This window comes from Cnephaeus nilssonii (genome assembly GCF_951640355.1).
Source record: "Cnephaeus nilssonii genome assembly, chromosome: X".
NCBI lineage: Eukaryota > Metazoa > Chordata > Mammalia > Chiroptera > Vespertilionidae > Cnephaeus > Cnephaeus nilssonii.
This window is the reverse complement of record NC_137071.1, coordinates 98,322,199-98,334,846: the sequence shown is the minus strand read 5'-3', so window position 1 is coordinate 98,334,846 and position 12,648 is coordinate 98,322,199. Positions and strand designations below refer to the sequence as shown.

Here is a 12,648-nt window from a genome sequence, read left to right as displayed (position 1 = left end):
ATATTCTTCTAGGAATATATCCATTTCCTCCAGGTTATCCAGTTTGTTGGAATAGAGTTGTTCGTAGTATTTTGTAACAATCCTTTGTATTTCGGCGGGGTCTGTTGTTATTTCACCACTTTCATTTCTGATTTTGTTTATTTGGGTCCTCTCTCTTTGCTTCTTGGTGAGCCTGGCTAAAGTTCATCAATCTTGTTTATCCTTTCAAAGAACCAACTCTTGGTTTTGTTGATCTTTTGTATTTTTCTTTGGTCTCTATGTCGTTTATCTCCGCTCTGATCTTTATTATTTCCTTCCTTCTTCTTACACTGGGCTTTTCTTGTTGCTCTCTCTCTAACTCTTTGAGTTGTTGGGTTAGGTAATTTATTACCATTGTTCCTTGTTTTTTGAAGTAGGCTTGTAGAGCTATGAACTTCCCTCTCAGGACTGCTTTTGCTGTGTTCCATAGATTTTGGATTGTTGTGTTTTCATTATCATTTGTTGCCATGATGTTTTTTATTTCTTCCTTGATGTCTTTGGTAACCCAGTCATTGTTTAATAGCATGCTGTTTAGTCTCCATGTGTTTGTTTCCTTTGGATTGTTTTTATTGTAGTTGATTTCCAGTTTTATGTCGCTGTGATCTGAGAAGATACTTGATATTATTTCTATCTTCTTAAATTTGGAGAGACTTTGCCTATGTCCTAACATATGGTCTATCTTCTAAAATGACCAAAGTGCACATTTTTTCTGAGGTGGGTTTCCTGTAGACAGCAAATATATGGGTTTTGTTTTCTTATCCAATCAGTTACCCTGTGTCTTTTGATTGGGGCATTCAATCCATTTACATTTAAACTTAATATTGATAGGTACTTATTTGTCGCCATTTTTATTCTATACCCGTGTTCCTTCTTTGCTTCCTATTTTTTTTTTTTTTCCAGGAGATCCTTTAGCATTTCTTGCATTGCTGGTTTGGTGGTGATAAACTCCCTTAGTCCTTTTTTGTCTGTGAAGCTCCTGATTTCACCTTCAATTTTGATTGATAGCCTTGCTGGGTACAGTATTCTTGGATTTAGACCCTTCCTTTGCATGACTTTATATATTTCATTCCATTCCCTTCTGGCCTGATGAGTTTCCGTTGAGAAATCAGTTGCTAGTCTGATGCGGGTTCCTTTGTATGTAACTTTCTGTCTCTCTCTGGCCGCTTTTAAGATTCTTATTTTGTCGTTGGTGTTTGCCAATTTAATTATAATGTGCCTTGGCATCAGTCTTTTGGGGTTCATTTTGCTTGGGACTCTGTAAGCTTCTTGGATTTTTGTGGGTTTTTTCTTCCCTATATCAGGGAAGTTTTCTGTTATTATTTCTTCAAACAGGTTTTCTATTCCTTGCTCAGTTTCCATTCCTTCTCGTACCCCTATTATTCGGATGTTGTTTTGTTTCGTGTTTTCCCGAAGTTCCCTTAGGCTCTCCTCATGCTTTCTAATTTTTTTTTAAAGAAGCTGTTCTATTTGGGTACTTTTTTCTAATTTTTTTTTCTAGAAGCTGTTCTATTTGGGTACTTTTTTCCATCTTGTATGACAGAGTATTGACAAATGCCAAATTTATTATTCAAATTATGATGATCTTGTGCTTTTTATTTAAAATTTTACTGAGGTTAGTATGCAAAGTAGTTTTGGGACTTGATTTACGAAGCTCTTGTAAAGACTTAGAGAATCCCATTATAAATCTTTTAATTTTTCTTATTGATGTTTCAGTTGTAACTTAAATATTTACTCTCACCACAGTCACACTCTTCTTCTTTTTAAGCTTTTATAGCTGAGGGCAATATTTCTGTTACTCATCAGAGAATCTCTGAAAAGCCATTGGAAAGGAAATGTATATGGTGACTTTCAAAACCATAATTTGAAACAAAACATGGGTAAATTTTCATGTATTTAACTATAAATACTAAGAAAGGACACTAAATTCAATTTGTTTACCATCTCTTCTTCCCACAACTTTGTGAAATATATCTCTATCATCATTTTTTAAAAATTTTAAATTGATTTCAGAGAGGAAGAGAGAGGAGTGAGATAGAAACACCAAAGAATCATTGATCAGCTGCCTCATGCACGCCCCCCATTGGGTATCAAGCCTGTAACCCCAGCATGTTCCCTGACTGGGAATTCTTAACTTCAGATCAACCTAAGAAAGGAACAATAATAAAAAATGGGAGCCACTGGACTCCTTCCTTCTCAGATTGCGTTAGAATATGCTATCTGAACCCAATTATTTCTCTTTAATGGGGAAGGCAGTCCAGGAACCTACTTTCCTTCTACTTATACAGCACAGAAATGATTTTTCCTCCTACTGTGATGACATGAAATATATATTTTGGTCTCTGTTAGTTGACATGCAAATGTACTCACTGTAACACAAGCAAATAGTCATTAAAAGCCACTGGAATGCAATTTTATTATCTCCCAGGTACACAGAAAATAACATTAGTTATCACTCCAGTGCATTTACATTTGTTAACACAGTGAAATCATTCACCCCACCTGTTTCCCTAAGGTTTCCATAGAAAATTTTCTTTATTCTAGTTCTATCAGAAAAAGCTCTTTGTGTCTATCACAAAGACACTTTTTAAAATTTAAATTGTGAAATTCTGCTACATGAACTCATATAAAACCATGGAAACTTTTATTTCCTAATATGTCATGTAGATCTGACTGCAGATATTGCTAAAATTTCTACATCAATTGTTTGGAATTGCTACTTAGATAACAAATATTTGGCTTAATTAGAAAGAAGAGGCCAACACATAACAAAAGTGACATACATCATCTAATATTTTACTCATTTTAGGAAAATGTTTCCTTTAGAGAGAGATGTTCAAGACTTTTGGGTTTTGTAGGTACTCTGTTAATGTGCATGTAATAGACATTTGGGGAAATCTTACCCCAGGTTGTCTTCCCTAGTTTTCCTATTCTACTTACTACAGTAACCAACTCTTGAAGCTGTAAGGAATCTTAACTACTCTAGGGAAATTTCAGAAGACAAAAAATAAATAAATGAGCAACATAAGCTAATATAGTAATATTTATTATAAAAATTAAACAGGATGTTGTTTAGAGAGATATTTAGATGATATTTAATTTTCATTCAACTTTATTGAGGTATGATTTACAAAATTGTATATGATGAGGTTCAACTTTTTTAGATTCTACATATGTGAGATTCTACATATGTGAAATCATACAGTATCAGTCTTTGTCTGACTTATTTCACTTAGCATAATATCCTCTAGGTTCATCCATTATTTATGGTGAGTAATCTTCCATTGAATATATACTGTAAATATATATAATCATGTTTTTTTTATCCTTCCATCTGTTTAAGGACTCCTAGGTTATATTCATATCTTGGCTATTGTGAAGAATGTTGCACTGGTGTGCAGATATCTCTTCAAGATACTGATTTCATTTCATATATACATACTAGAGGCCCGGTGCATGAAATTCATGCACAGGGGTGTGTCCCTCAGCCCGGCCTGCACCCTCTCCAATCTGGGACCCCTTTGGGAATGTTGCACTGCCGGATCAGTCCTAAACTGGCAGTCGGACATCCCTCTCACAATTCAGGACTGCTGGCTCCTAACCACTTGCCTGCCTGACTGCCTGATTGCCCCTAACCGCTTCTGCCTGCCAGCCTGATCGCCCCCTAACCACTCCCCTGCTGGCCTGACCGACACCTAACTGCTCCCCTGCTGGCCTGATCACCCCCAACTGCCCTCCCCTGCCAGCCTGGTCGCCCCCAATTGCACTCCCCTGCAGGCCTGGTTGCTCCCAACTGCCTTCCCCTGCAGGCCTGGTTGCCACCAACTGCCCTCTCCTGCTGGCCATCTTATGGTGGCCATCTTGTGATGACATGAGGGTGGCCATATTGTGGAGGCTATCCTGTGATGATGACATGCAAGGGCATCGCATCACCTAGGCCAGTGATGGGCAACGTTATGAGCTTGGTGTGTCAAACTTCGCCAAAAAATGAGCATAACTCGGGTAGTGTGTCATTTTGAGGAAAAAACATTATTTCGCAAATGTTTCATCCTCGGCATGCGGCCGCCTCAGCAGCCACATGTCATCAGAAATGGCTATGCGTGTCAGTGCTGACACGCATGGCATAGGTTCGCCATCACTGACATAGGCTTTTATTATATAGGATAGCTGTACTGGTTAATAATGGCAGATTTTGTAATCAAAGAAAACATGATAGTTTCAAGAGAAACATCAAAAGTGCTTTATTCAAAGCAATGTCCATCACTAGCTGCACATTTCCCCCAGCCTTCAGGTAATTTGTGGATACCATCCCAGTAGAAATTTTCTTCTTTTGAGGCAAACCATTCAGAGATCCAATTTTCCACTTCTTCGTATGTTTTGAAGTGCTGCTCAGAAAGTGCATGTGTCATCAATAAGAACAAGTGGTAATCTGAAGGAGCAAGGTTTGGTGAATACAGCGCGTGGGTTAATACTTCCCAGGCAAGATCTTTTAACGTGTCTTTAACTGGTTTTGAAGTGTGTGATGGTGTATTATCATGAAGCAAAATTACTTTGCCATGTCTTCTGGCACATTCTGGTCATTTCATGATCAAAGCATGGTTCAAATTGATTATTTGTTGTCAGTAGCGATCAGTATTAATGGTTTCACCTGGTTTTAGAAGCTCATAATACACCACACCTTCCTGAACCCACCAAACACAGAGCATTGTCTTCTTTCCAAAGTGATTTGGCCTTGCAGTAAATGTTGAAGTTTGACCTGGATCAACTCATGATTTTGTGCATTTGGGATTCTCAAAATAAAGCCACTTTTCATTGCCAGTCACAATTCGATGCAAAAAAGACTTTCTTACATGCCATTGAAGCAACATTTTACTGATGACTTTTTGGTTTTCCATTTGTCTTTCGTTCAGTTGATGTGGCACCCATTTTCCTTCCTTTTAACCTTTTGCACTCGGATGTCGAGTGTGACTCGACACGGTTAGCATTGGTAGCAGCTCTTTTTATACTCTTTGGATGTATAAATAATTTGAAATATAAAAAAATCCAAATAAATAAGTTTGTATGAAAAGAAACCAGTTTTTTATTCTACTGCTGCGCTTTGTAAAATCTGGGGTATTTAAAAAATTAAATCCTGAGTAGAATAAAGGAATCGAGAAAAAAGCAAGTGAGTGCAAAGGGTTAAATCCTTCTCATCGATTGTAAAAAATTGGAAATTGTTTGCTGAGCAACGTTTAACCTTTCTGAAAGTTGTTTTTGAGTTTGACATGCATCTTCATCAATAATGCTTTTAATTGTTGGTCTTCAAACTTTTTTCAGTTGACCTGGATGTTCTTTGTCTTTCACATCGAAATCATCACTTTTAAAGCATTTAAACCAGCATTCACAAGTATTTTGATATGGAGCATGTTCACCATAAGCTTCCTGAAGTATACAATGACTTTCTTTTCAAAATAATGAATTAAAACTTCCTGCAAATCCTCTTATTTTGGTACGAAATTTGACATTTTTAAGAGTAAAAATATCTATGATGTTAATACCTTCAGAAAATTTGACATATGAAGTTTGGAAGCTTGCTGTCAATACAACAAAAATAGCATACATATCAAATCACATATATATCAACATATGTATAACTATCTATTGAAAAAAATCTGCATTATTACCTGGTAAACCTATATACCTAGAAGTGGAATTATTGGATCATATTTGATCTTGAGAAAGAGCCATCTAAGTGAGGATCTGGGGGGAGACCATCTCAGATACAGGAAGCAGCCAGTATGTACAATACAGTGCTCAATAATTATTTGACAAATGAGGGATTATCTTTATAATTTTAAGTTTTCATATTTATTGTTCTTCCATATTTTCTTTTGTTAACTTTTTGGAAATTTTTCTATGAATGTGGTCATACTTTAGTAGAAAAGATATTTTGTACATTGGGGTGATTAACCCTTTGTTTGCTGCTGGTATGGTGAATGCTCTCACATTTTATTTATATTTTGACTCTTTTTTTTTCTTACATTTAAATCTTATATTTAGCTTTATTAACATTTATAATGCTTTTTAACTTTTATTATATGCTTAGAAATATTCACTTTACCTAAAATTAGTTTTTAAATTACCAACATTTATTTGTACTTCATCTTTTGTTAAAGTTTTTTGTTTAAAGCATTTGATACATCTTAACATTTACTTGTTAGGAAAACATTTTTATTTTTTTTAAATGACTAAATAGTAATAAAAATACACTTAATTAAATAATTGATATTTACTTGTCAAATATAAATGCTACCTCATCATATAGTAAATTATATATTCTTTAGTGTAAATCCAGAACCTGTAATGTGTTCCTTTCAACTATTCCTCTCTGCCAGTACAAAGCTGTTAGTTTTTTCCATCTTTATAATGCCATTGGTTCAATGGGTCAGCCTCCCAGTTACCTGAGGTGGACACTCTTGGTGTACCCCTTTGTGGACTGTGTGTACAGCCTTGTTGTAGTTAAGTCTTGATTGTTGTTGGTGTCACTGGGAGGAATTGACCTCCAGGCCAATTGGCTGTGAGGACCTGCTGTGTCTATAAAGGTGGAATTGCTGTGCTGGAGACATGTTTATGGGGTGGGACTTGTTCCAGTAGGGCTTTGGCGCTCACTAAGTCTTCCTCTTGAATGTGTCCCTTATGAGAGTGGTTGAAATCTGGTGTCATTTCACACTGACCACTAGATGCCTTAGTTTCTGGATCTCCAATGGGGTGCAGATCAGCTACTGTCTGAGGCCCCCCAGCAGGATCTACAGCAAGAACTAGTTTTCTCTTCTTTGCTTGAGTGGTTTTGGAGCAGTCTGACTGGAGCTTCAGTTGATTTGGTTAAGCTGTCACAAGGCAGGCCATTTATATGCAAAAGCTGCTGTGTGGAGCCTGGGCTGGTTTGTAGAATGTGCGGAGTGGGTCTCAGGGCCGGGTGGGGCAGAGTCTCAGGGCGTCACTAGGCTAGGGCATGGCAAACTGGCAATGGCTGCCATCAGCTGTCTCTGCCTTTCAGCGTTTCCCAGTCCCCGTGTCCCACGCTCCAGTGCAGTAAACACTGATTGCTGGGCATACCGCTGCAAGAAAGTTACTCTCACTTTCCGACCTGATGGCCGAGAGTCCAGCTTCTCCCCGTAGGTGATTGGGTCCCCCACGTGTCCCCAGAAACTGGGTTTCAGGGTGATTGGGAGCTTGTCTCCCTTTGGGTTGAAAAAAAAGCCGCACGCCCCGTTGCCCGCCACCAGCCTGCTACGCGCGCCTCAGTACCTCAGCTTTTCCACGGTTGTTCTCCTTTCTTTTTCCTTCTTAGTTGTAAATCTACCATTCAGCCAGCTTTCCCGTGGTTCTGGGTGGTAGACACTATGTCTTTTAGTTATATTTTTGAAATTGTTGTGTGCGGCGGCAGTTTAGTTGTTTAACTTTGCCACCATCTTGGTTCCTCCACTCTATAAATAATTTGCTGATGCTGTTATCATTCTTGGTGTTATTTTATTAACTACAATTTTCAAAGAAAAGCTAAATACTGGTGGTGCAAGTTAGCATTTTTATTTTGCTTCTTCCAGTGGAGATAATACCCCCTGGATATTTTTTCCATATTTTACCCATCTATATTTTTATATTATGAAGTATTTCAAAGAACATTATAATCATTTTGGCATTTTGTACCTTTATTTATTGGTATATATCTCTAAAAAGTAAAATTTTTCTATATACCACAATATTATTAAAATAGCTAACAAAACTAAAAATAATTTCTTAATATTTTTTAATATCCAGTTCATATTTAAACTTACTTAAAATCATTTATACAGCCCAATCTTTGAAATACATATTTCATCAATGATTATGCATCACATTTGGTTCTTATGCCTCTCAAGATTCAGTCTGGAATACTCTCTTTTGGATGACATTAGGGAAAATGTTCCACCTTTTCATTTGTCTGATTATTTGCTCATGACCTCATTTATCTTGTTCTTATATCTCCTGTATTTTCTATAAACTGGTAGTTCAATCTAATGTCTCAAAGGGGTTCCAGTTATAAACATTTTAAGGAGGAATACTTTCTATTGCATTATGTATCTTTTCTGATTATCTGGGAAACTTATGTCAAAGAAGAATTAGAAGTGCAAAATATTTATTGGGAAAAAGACTATGAAGGATAGAAGGAGAGGGAAACAGAGTATGCTGAGAGAATCCCAGGCCCCATTGTAGATCTGAATTCTCTGAAAGGAGAGAAGGGACAAAGGAGGTTTGGGTAGGAAGTTCCTCAGACTTCAGCACTGCTCTGAGAATATCTTGGCCAGTCCAGAGCAGTAGGAAACCAAAGAGCAAAGATAGCCAATTATAGAAGTCTCACAGTGTGGTGAAATGGCCTGGCTCTAGTGTTCCTGTTATGCTCAGTTATTGGTTGGAAGTAGCACAGGACAAGCATGGCCTCAGTGTGACATTGTATTGGATTCTGAAAGTCTAGCAGCTGGTGCCTGAAAACTAATAAGATGTCAAGTAAGGTCTCAGTTTGAATGCACGTACAGCAGTGACTTTTCATACCTCAAAAAAAGACTGTAACCAATCATGACTCAAGGTCATTTGAGAAAACAAAATGAGAGCCAAGATTAAATAAATCTTTAGGATTAACCAAAGAGTTTATATGCATATATGCATAACCCATGGACACAGACAATATTGCGGTGAAAGCCTGGGGAGGGGGCGGGACTGTGGTGTAGAAGGTCAATGGGAAAAATGGGGGACATCTGTAATACTTTCAACAACAAATATAATAAAAAGATAAATAAATCTTTAGGCTTTCTAAACCATGGTGAGTACTCCACCATCACCCAAATCCCCATGAACTCCCAAAAAAGAAAATTAAAAAGGATATTTACATGTTTCTAAGGTCAATCCCAATCCATTGGGTTAGAAGTCATGCTATCTAAAATCCTGAGAAAACAGCACAGGAGCTAATCCAAGCCAAAGGAATTGAATTGAGTGCTTAGTCTTCTCTATATTCCCAATAGTTGATTATATTTAGAAACCATATGTTTTCCTTTTCTTTGTTTTAGTGGACAAGCAACTTATTTAAGATGACCAAACCAGACTTGACCTTGATAAAACTCATATTGGACTGGGTTCCTGTACTGCATCTACCACTAATTAACTGTGTGATCTTAAATATATTATTTACCTTTTATGAGTTTCATTTTTCTCTTTTGTCAAATTAAGGGTTTGGATTAGGTGATCTCTCAATTACCATATTTTATAATTTTGGAATAACCTGAAAAGCTAATTTCTCATGTGATTGAGAAGATCATAACATATCAGGGTAAAATCAGAACCCCTCCTGTATTTAAAGATAGCCACAGAAAGGGCAAGCCCTTTCTCAGGTATGCATTTTAATTTCTTATACTCCACATATCAGTTAGAATGCTTTAGAGTAATAAAAATACCTGAAAATGGCTTAGTGCTTTGCCAGTTGCAAGAATATCATCTGTTATTTATTGAAATCCTGTGACACAAATAGTGCAAGTATAATCATACACATTTAGTAGATGAGCACAGTAAAGCGCAGAGAGGAGTAAGAGACTTATTCAGGGCAACATAGTAAAAAAAAAAAAAGAGCCAAAACAAAAATCAAGGTTTTGTAATGATATGACTTCACTGAAGAAACTCCCCTATGCTACTCCCTGACCTTTATTTTCTAAAAACAATTACAATAGTAGATACTTTGTAAGGTTGCTAGAACCATGGTCTGGAATCCATGAGGAAAATGTTGATATTGTTTGTGTAAGCTCAGCAGTGTGAACTGCCTGTGGCTCCAGAGAGAGCAGAAGTGATGCTAAAAGGCATAAGGAGATGCCTGCTGACTCAACCCATTTGCTCTTTCTCCTCTGCAGGATATTAGGAGCTCCAGGAGGTTTCTACATGGAGCTACTCAACAGTTTTAGTCAAATTGAGACTAGGCCTTCTAGTTCATCCATACCTAGGCATTTTCCTAAAATGGGATAACAATTTGTTAAATGAATTGAACTTTATGTAGACATGCCATTGTTTGCTGGATTACCACATTGGAAAAATATTTTGTGGTTTTGATGAAGGGGCAAAAATTAAGTGGGAAACATGAAGTGATCAGAGAAATACTAAATGTGTTTCTAGGTTTCGTAGCAGCAGTCCCTATATGTCATATCTGTGTTTTGTGTAGGTCTAGCACTCAAACCAAAGCCATGTCTTAGCCTCTTCCCCTCCCTGAGAGAGAAGAACAAAGGACCTTGCTCCATACCCAGCTCTCTCACCACATGTCTGTTGTCTTCTTATCACTGTAGGCCAGTGGTTCTCATTCTGAGAGTGATTTTGCCTCCTGCCCAGTGGACATTTGTCAATATCTGGAGATTGTTTTGGAGTTGTAACTGGGGGATAGTTATTACCAGTATAAATGGATACTAGTAAAAGGCTAGGATGTTGCTAAATGTTACATTATACAGCATAGCCCCCAACAGCAAGGAATTATCTGGCTCTAAATGTCCATAATCCTGAGAATGTAAACCCTGGTGTAGGCTGCAACTTTTCTGGATTTAATTTAGCTTGAGTGTAGTAGTAGGACAGATCTTGTAGGACATTGAAATCTGAGTGGGTAAAATAGGGGATGCTGGTCTGAGGTTAAAGGCGAGCGGAGTCAGAAGGTGACTTGCCTAAGAAGAACTAAGCAGAATCCCTCTCTCTCTTATATTGCTGCCAGAGAAAGAAAGGGTAGCAAAACCGGCAGGAATGTCACCTGTTGCTATGTAGAAAAGGTGACATATAGTAATGAGCATTCTTTTTTAATGCAAGGAAGCCACATAAATAGTTTTCAAGCTATGTTCAGCCTCCAAAGTAAAGGGCGTGTGTAGGTCTCTCATCACTTACTTTTATAGTCTAATGGCTTGTGGAGGCCAAGGGATGAGTCATGTTCTTCTGGTGGTAGGAAAATGTGATGGCAGGACACATCAAGTTGCAGACTTCTGATGAACCAGGAAGCCAACAGGCAGATAGTCTACTGCGAAGCCAGGTCTAGCACACTCAGGCTTCGTGGACTGAGGATTCCAAAGCTGTGTTCCTTAACGACCGCATCTTGATGTTCATGAGTTTGCTGGGAGGCTCGGCTTCGGAACAAGGTATCAAGAAACTGATAATGTTTCCTTGAATTTGCTTCTGTGTTTGCTTCATCAATGTCTCTCATATTGAATATCTTAAGAGAGATACTGGAATATTTCAGTGTTCCCATGGACCAGGTTTTGCAGATTTGGGGAAATAAAGGCTATGAATCAGCTCGGAGTATTGTTTGTATTATTGGGAAAATTCTTCCTTTAGAAGCTTGTCGCAGGCCTGATTTTGAGAAATGGTATATGCAAAAATGAGGACGAGGAGACTGAAGTTTTCCATCCTTTGTAATTAGTTTGAGATCCACTGTTACCTGCTCTAAGACATAATAAACTAATGGAAAATTATCAGCCTGTAAATAAAGCTGCAATTAAAAAAGTAGCTGCCCTTGAAGATGAACTAACTATTCTTTGCTTTCCGATTGCTGGAGTTTTGCAAATGCAGGAACTGAAAAACAGTGCTAATTCTGACTCCTTTGACTTGACTTATGGGCCTGCTGGTTTGGGACAAGGCAAGGGCCATCATCAGAAACTGCTCAATTGAGTGTCAAACCAGATCCATTTTCAAGTTCAGTGCTCCCTGCTCCTCCTCCACCTACAGAGCCCCTTCAGTTTTCTTCTCTACAGCCTCCATGTTCTCTTGTGAAGCCAGAATATAATCATATTTGTGACTCAGATAATTCAGCAACTGAAATGAAAAAAACGGCACCCAGGTGCCAGTAAGACCAATTATAGTCGTCATTCAAAAAAACCAGAAAAATAAAGATGTTCCAAAAATGTTGGCTGTTCTAAAGGATATGAATAAGATTAAACTTCTTACTATTGAATGGTTGCCTGGAGGCAGACCCATTCATAATAGGAAAAGACACAGTTCACAGTGGGATCCAGTGTCTTTAATTTCCCAGGTACTTAAATAGAAATTTGTGTTCCAAGAAGATGATTCCTTTGAGAAAGAAAATAGGGCTTGAGAGTCTTTTCCATTTTCTAGTCCAGAAACTTCAAGGATGAGCTCTAATAATTTTGGACATCACATTTCACAGTCAGAGGGATTGTGACCTAAAGGAAGAACTGACAAATACAAAAGGTGTCAGTGACCAAAGTGTGAGAAGCACAAGCTGTGTCTGCTCTTATAAGGAGAGATGCACAGATACACCAACATGATAATCTTCTGTTAATGAAATTAAAGGAAGTCTGTGTGCCAAGATATATTAGTGCAGAGGTCTGAGAAGTCTTGACTCTTGAGAATACCTGTCTCTGGTTTTGGAAGATCAAACAGTTAACTGGTTATTGATGATGGTTCTGTATATTGATTTTTTTTCATGTATGTTAATGTTATTAAAGGCTGAATACACACTTGGAATGGTTTTCCTATGAGCTAAATAGTAAATGACTTAATGTTTCTCATTAGAGAACAGTAGGGTCTCACTGTAAGGTAACAGAAACTGTTAATGGATTAAGAAATTAATGGAAGCTAAGTCTATAT

General features: G+C 37.6%; 1 pseudogene across 1 annotated transcript; it reads left to right on the top strand.

The window, feature by feature from the left end:
* The first annotated feature begins 11,234 nt into the window (after positions 1-11,234).
* Positions 11,235-12,326, top strand: LOC307096042 (mitochondrial fission regulator 2-like; annotated as a pseudogene). Its single transcript has one exon. The product of its transcript is annotated as a mitochondrial fission regulator 2-like (transcript).
* The last annotated feature ends 322 nt before the right edge of the window (positions 12,327-12,648 follow it).